We start from the raw sequence: 6,234 nt of genomic DNA, 5'->3' as shown, positions 1-6,234 counted from the left end.
GAGATGCAGGTGCAGATCACACATAGGTGACACTTCCCTGGATTCCTACAATCCACGTTCAGCCTTTGGGCCTTCTATTTGTCAAGTCCGGTGGGTAAAGCATACATTGGATAGAAAGGAGCAGATGATGGTGACTCCGCTCTTCAAGCCTTGGCTTACTGTAGTAGTGTTTTTGGAGATGCAGGTGCAGATCACACATAGGTGACACTTCCCTGGATTCCTACAATCCACGTTCAGCCTTTGGGCCTTCTATTTGTCAAGTCCGGTGGGTAAAGCATACATTGGATAGAAAGGAGCAGATGATGGTGACTCCGCTCTTCAAGCCTTGGCTTACTGTAGTGGTGTTTTTGGAGATGCAGGTGCAGATCACACATAGGTGACACTTCCCTGGATTCCTACAATCCACGTTCAGCCTTTGGGCCTTCTATTTGTCAAGTCCGGTGGGTGAAGGAGCTACTTCCAATGTTAGTAGCTTCCTTCTGTCAAGTCCAATAAATGAAGGAACTGCTTTCTTCTTTAGCAGCTTCCTTTTGTCATCACCACATTGTAGATGAGATGTCCAGATGGTTACATAGCAAGTAAGGTTGAAAGAAGTCTTTCAATTTCAACCTGTAATACTTGCTATGTTGACCCAGAGGGAGGCGAAAAACCCCTGAGGACTTAATGTTGGTTTGTCCTCCTAAGGGGAAAAAATTCCTACCTGATCCCAAATATGGCGATCGGAACAAATCCCTGGGTCGTTGAAGCTCAAATCTACATGGATGTTAAGTGGTGGATGTTTGGTGGGGTTGTCAAATCTGGTAAATAGGGAAGTCCAGTTGATCGTATCATTCAGATAGATGGTGCATATGGATGAATTTCATTAGCTATGCTGTTTTGAGCTTCATCCACCAACTCAAAACAGTTTTCTTGAATGACCTGGTTTGGTCATTTAATATTCGGTCTCGATGGCAGGATGATAGTGTTCAGACCACTCTGAACACACAAAGCTGAATCTTTTGAAGAGCTTCTGGTCTTCAGCTCTTATTCTATTTGACTCTTCAGCATAGGGCAGGTGGTCGTTAACACTCAGGTCAACAGACATTGTTGTCATGATTGCTGGTGGTGTCATTCTCCTAGCTTCCACATCTTCCCAATTTATGTTACGGAAATATAGATGTGTTTTGATGTCTGACACTATTCCATACCGCCGGCTCGGATTTTTACACAGCAGCCCTTCCATGACGTTCACCATGCCATAAGACAGACTGTCTGGGTAGCATGGATCACGATCAAGGACAGCCTGCTCAATTTCTCTGCGATTTCGTCCAGGAAAGGGCCTCCAATATGTGGACAGTTCATACATAATCACGCCAATAGAAAAATAGTCTACCGCTCGTCCATGTTTTTCACCCATCACCAGTTCTGGGGCTGTGTATCCTGGTGTACCTCTACAGTGGCTTCTGGTCCACTTGTAAGCAAGCATTATAGCAAGACCGAAGTCTGCTATTTTGATGTGTCCCTCTGTTGTCAGAAGGATGTTGGCTGGCTTAAGGTCCCGGTGAAGAATACCTTTTCTATGCAGGAACTCTATGCCACAGATAATTTCTGCGATGATAAATGTTATTGTATCAACGCGAAGAGGAAAGTTTGTGGGCTTGTACATAAAATCCCTGAGGGTGCCTCTGGTGGTCAATTCCATCACTTGGTAGACACAGTTTTGGGTGTGGAAGGCGGCCAGGCCCTGAATCAGGTAAGGGCTCTTGTAAGATTGTTTTAGGATGTGGCGCTCTGTGAAACGGTGTTTTCTTTCCACGAAATTCCGTTTGTCTGATACTTTAATGGCTACGCATTCATTGCGGATGATATCTTTAGCCAAGTAGACTGTTCCAAAGGTTCCTTTTCCTAGTTTCTGATGGAAAGTAAAGCACTCTAGTGTTAGGGGAACTGTGCCAGATATTTCCTGGTTGGCTTCCTCGAAACACAAATCTTCAGTGCTGTGTTCCTCATCATGGCAGCTGTCACTCTGAAAGGTTTTGGTAGACTTGTAAAGCTCCTGTGGTGTCTCCTCTTCAAGAGAGAAGAAATCGGACATGTCGTCACTACTGCCGCTATGAAAGCTTTTCATAGTGACGTAGATCTCCTCTGGTGTCTCTTCTAGAGAGGAGCTACTACTGCTGGACTCCTTAGAGCTGCAGTCTTTAATTTCTTCAGTTGTGTTAACTGCTGTCTTGTCCACTCCTTTAGATGAAACAAAATGATTGTGTTACTATATATATACAGTATATAAATATTGTTACCATTTTGTGCCTGCAGCTCATGTGCAGAGCTATGGGTTTCTACGGTTATAGACTATCTCTGTTTAATGTAAAAAACTTTGCATGAACACTTCCAGTTACTTTCCAATTTCTTACCTCCGCTGCTGATGTGACTTGGCCCTGGGATTTCACAAGAGGCTCTTTGGATATCTTTGGCGCTCTCGGCGTTTTCCAGTCCATCCTCTCCTAAATCCCTGGTGTTTACATTTTTGTCGTCTACTGCTTTATTGTCCACTTTTTCATTGCATGGGACATACAGATCTTCTAAACTCTGGATCAGGCCGTGCATACGATCGTACGTTGCCAGTATTTCTTGGTGACTGGCATGGTACTGGATGCACAGTTCTTCCAGGCTGAGGGTCAGGTTGTGTAGTTGTTGATATTCTGCTTGTACTTCTTCCACAACGCTGTCTATCCCCAGTTCTGGTTCTTGGTCGTCGGCCTTGAGGTTTTCTTCCAGAGTATCCTCTTTCTTTTCTATCTCTAAAGATGACTCATTGACTGTAAAGAAAAAAATGTATAGATATATCAATTTAGAACAAGAAGTCGCATCAGGAAACCTGAATGCTGTTTCATACATAACAAAGGAGAATGGAGATCTAAGTAAGGAATGACGGGAAAGATGTTTTGAGAACTTTCTAGAAAATGCCTAACCCAAGGACTTGTATTTCAAGGGGCTGTCTCATGAAAACAATCCCTGTCATTATGTACTATTAAGGCACATGGACATCATAGAGGGCAGTCACCCACAATAAGAACAGTTCATGCCCCAGCAGACCCAAATGTCCAAAAATTATGTGGATGGCCATAAGTTACATTTAAGTTTTGTAGTTTTTGTCAACAAAACCCGTAGTGATCCAATCTGAATGGAGTCATACTACTGGTGATGATTTCCTGAATGAACAGCTAAATTGGTGACAGGTTATAAATTTTCATGGAAATAAGCTGTATTATGTATTCTGCACCCTCTACATTAACACCGCTTTTGAAGAAAACCATGCATCTGCATATTGGGGCTGTTATTATTATATAGCAAGGTCCATTAGTTTATAACTCTCTCCCTGTCTGGTATTCCACATTCCATATTTACTATGATGTCACAGTTGAGGTTAAGTAATGTTAGAAACTGCTACAAAGGAAGAATGGAGCAGTACTCCATAGCAACCAATCAGATCACACTTATTGCTGAAATAAAAGCTTAAATCTGGTTGATTGCTCTGGGCAGGTCGTCAACATTTCCTTTGCAGTAGCATATTGTACATTATAATATGAAGTTTAATGACTTTAGCTTTCATGATGACTTGCAGAGAATCCCAAGCACTTTTCTTACTGCACTTTCCAGCCTCAGATACCTCTAGCAGTTAGTTCCTATATCTTTGAGATCATTTTGGCAGTTACATGGGGTGCTATAACTATAACCATAATCTTACAGTTTATAGGATGTTTCTGGATGCCCTACCTTTGCTGTCCGCCATGTTGCTCCCACTTGGCTTTGGGAGTTCCTCCTCCATGTTGATGATGCCACTGGGCTCTAGGGGCTCCTCTTCCCTGTGGACAATAACAATGCGCTCTAGGAGTTCCTCCTCCATGTGGATGACACTGGGCTTTTGGAGTTCCTCCTCTATGTTAATGTCACTGGGCTCTTTAAATTCCTCCTCCATGATGATCCAAGTGGGTTCTGGGAATTCTTCAGAACTCTCCTCATCCTGGATGGAGGTGCAGCACCTCATACATCCAGTAATTCTCTTCCAGGCTTTGCGCAGGCGCGCTAAGAACCCTTTCTTTTTGGGTATCTTAGGCTCTCTGCGCTTCTTCCGGATGATCTTCACTTCTTCTGATAGCTCCTCGATCTTATTTGCCTCCTCCTCTAAATATTTTCTCATCTCTTTTGCCTTCATTTTATCGCAAAGGTAAAAAGATATAGAAATTCGCGGTTGTAGCTCTCACTCGTACTCTGCTAGCTGCAGCAAGTGAATGCAATGGTTATTAGCCGTGCAAGAGAATATAAAGGCACCTGCCATTATGATGTCACAAGGCGCGTTGTGATGTCATAATTGCCATTGTGATGTCATCAACTGTCTTAAGGAACATGCCCCAACACGTTCAAACATGCAACATGCTCCAACATATACAGATGTTCCGGAATGTTCCTTAAGGCAGTTGATGACATCACAATGGTAGTACTTGAGGATCTTTTCACTATATTTCAGCTACAATATACAGGATTGCAATGGCTCTCACAGCATGCTTGGAGTTGTAGTTCCAGCAGCAGGGCTACACGTAAATTGACTTTTGCCATATGGGATGCCTAAGGAAACCTTTTTCTATTATATGGTCCTGTATTTCACATCTCTCACATGGAGTTATAATAAAGGCTGTATACAAGTTTATCCTCCAATTACATTCATAGACCATTTTTTCTCATTTGAGTTTATTAATTTTAAATTTTACTTAGTACAATAATAACTGAACAATAAGGAGAAAAATACATTAATAACATTGTATATCCATGCAAAATGCAGTATCAGGCCTCAGTCAGGCAGGTGTTTTTTGCCGCGATTTGCGCATGCGCATGCGTCTGGTGATTTTATAGAACCATTGCTTTGCAATGGTATCGGACACATGAGCGCTTTTTATGCGCTCGTCCGATAAATTATAGAACAGAAATCGCAGATCGCACCTATCTGCGATCTGCGATTCCTGTTCTCTTCTTTATATGCGCCCAATGGGGCCGGCGGCAGCAGCGCCGACCCCATTGAGAACATATAGTAGACAAATCATTCTCCTCTGCCACAGCTGTAACAGCTGTGGCAGAGAAGAATGATGTTTGCCCATTGAATTCAATGGAGCCGGCAATACAGCCGGCTCCATTGAAAGCAATGGGCTGCCGGCAATCGCACGATGAATTTTCGGGAAGGGCTTAAAAATATAAGCCCTTCCCTGAAATTCATCCAGAAATGTGTGAAAAAAAAAAATATATATATACTCACCTGGTCCTGGCAGATGTAGTTCAGCCGCGGCCGCCGGCACTTCTCCTGAACTGCTGTGAGTAGTATTCAGCAGCCGGGGCTTTAAAATCCCCGCCTGCTGAATGAGCTGCCTCTGATTGGTCACAGCCTGAGCAATCAGAGGCAGCTCTCACTCACCCATTCATGAATTCATGAATGGGTGAGTGAGTGCTGCCTCTGATTGGCTCAGCGCAGGGACCAATCAGGGGCAGCTCTCAACTGAATGACAGCTGAGAGCTGCCCCTGAATTCATGAATGGGTGAGTGAGAGCTGCCTCTGATTTTATGTCAAGACTGCCTCACATCACTTCGAGCTTGTAGCATTCTTCAGTTGCGGCAGGAGGATTGCACAGTTTCTCACATAGTTTTCAATGGGGGATCTTACCGCGTGCACCGCCTCCGGCGCCATTGAAAACAATGGGAGATGCGATGCAAGAGCCGTGATTTGTCTTCTCGCATTGCGGTGCCATGCAGGAAAACATCGCTCATGTGTATGACTCCATTCAAAAGAGTCACGTCTCGCAACACACAAATCTCCTGTGATTCTCTCTCTCTCTCTCTCTCTCTCTCTCCCTCTCCCCTCCCCCCCCTCTCTCTCTCTCTCTCTCTCTCTCTCTCCCTCTCCCTCTCCCTCTCCTGCATAAGGGTCATAGCAGCACTTCCACTCTGACCCTGGTGTATCCCGGCGGACGTGGCCTGGTTAACCCTTTCAACTCTGTCCAGCAGCAGCAGTAAAAGTAAAAGCGTCTTCATCATCTCACACTACAGATCCCCCTTGTGTCCAGATGTTACAGTATGGCCACATAAACTTCTATGGATGCTATATTACAGCTTGTATATCCTTTAACTAGAATATAGTCGTGTGTGACTCGTGTGTGAGTCTGGCTCAGCGCAGGGACCAATCGGGGCAGCTCTCATGAATTCATGAAT

The sequence above is a fragment of the Eleutherodactylus coqui genome, chromosome 11 (assembly GCF_035609145.1).
Source record: "Eleutherodactylus coqui strain aEleCoq1 chromosome 11, aEleCoq1.hap1, whole genome shotgun sequence".
Taxonomy (NCBI): domain Eukaryota; kingdom Metazoa; phylum Chordata; class Amphibia; order Anura; family Eleutherodactylidae; genus Eleutherodactylus; species Eleutherodactylus coqui.
The sequence above is the reverse complement of the archived record's forward strand: the minus strand, read 5'-3'. Positions refer to the sequence as shown.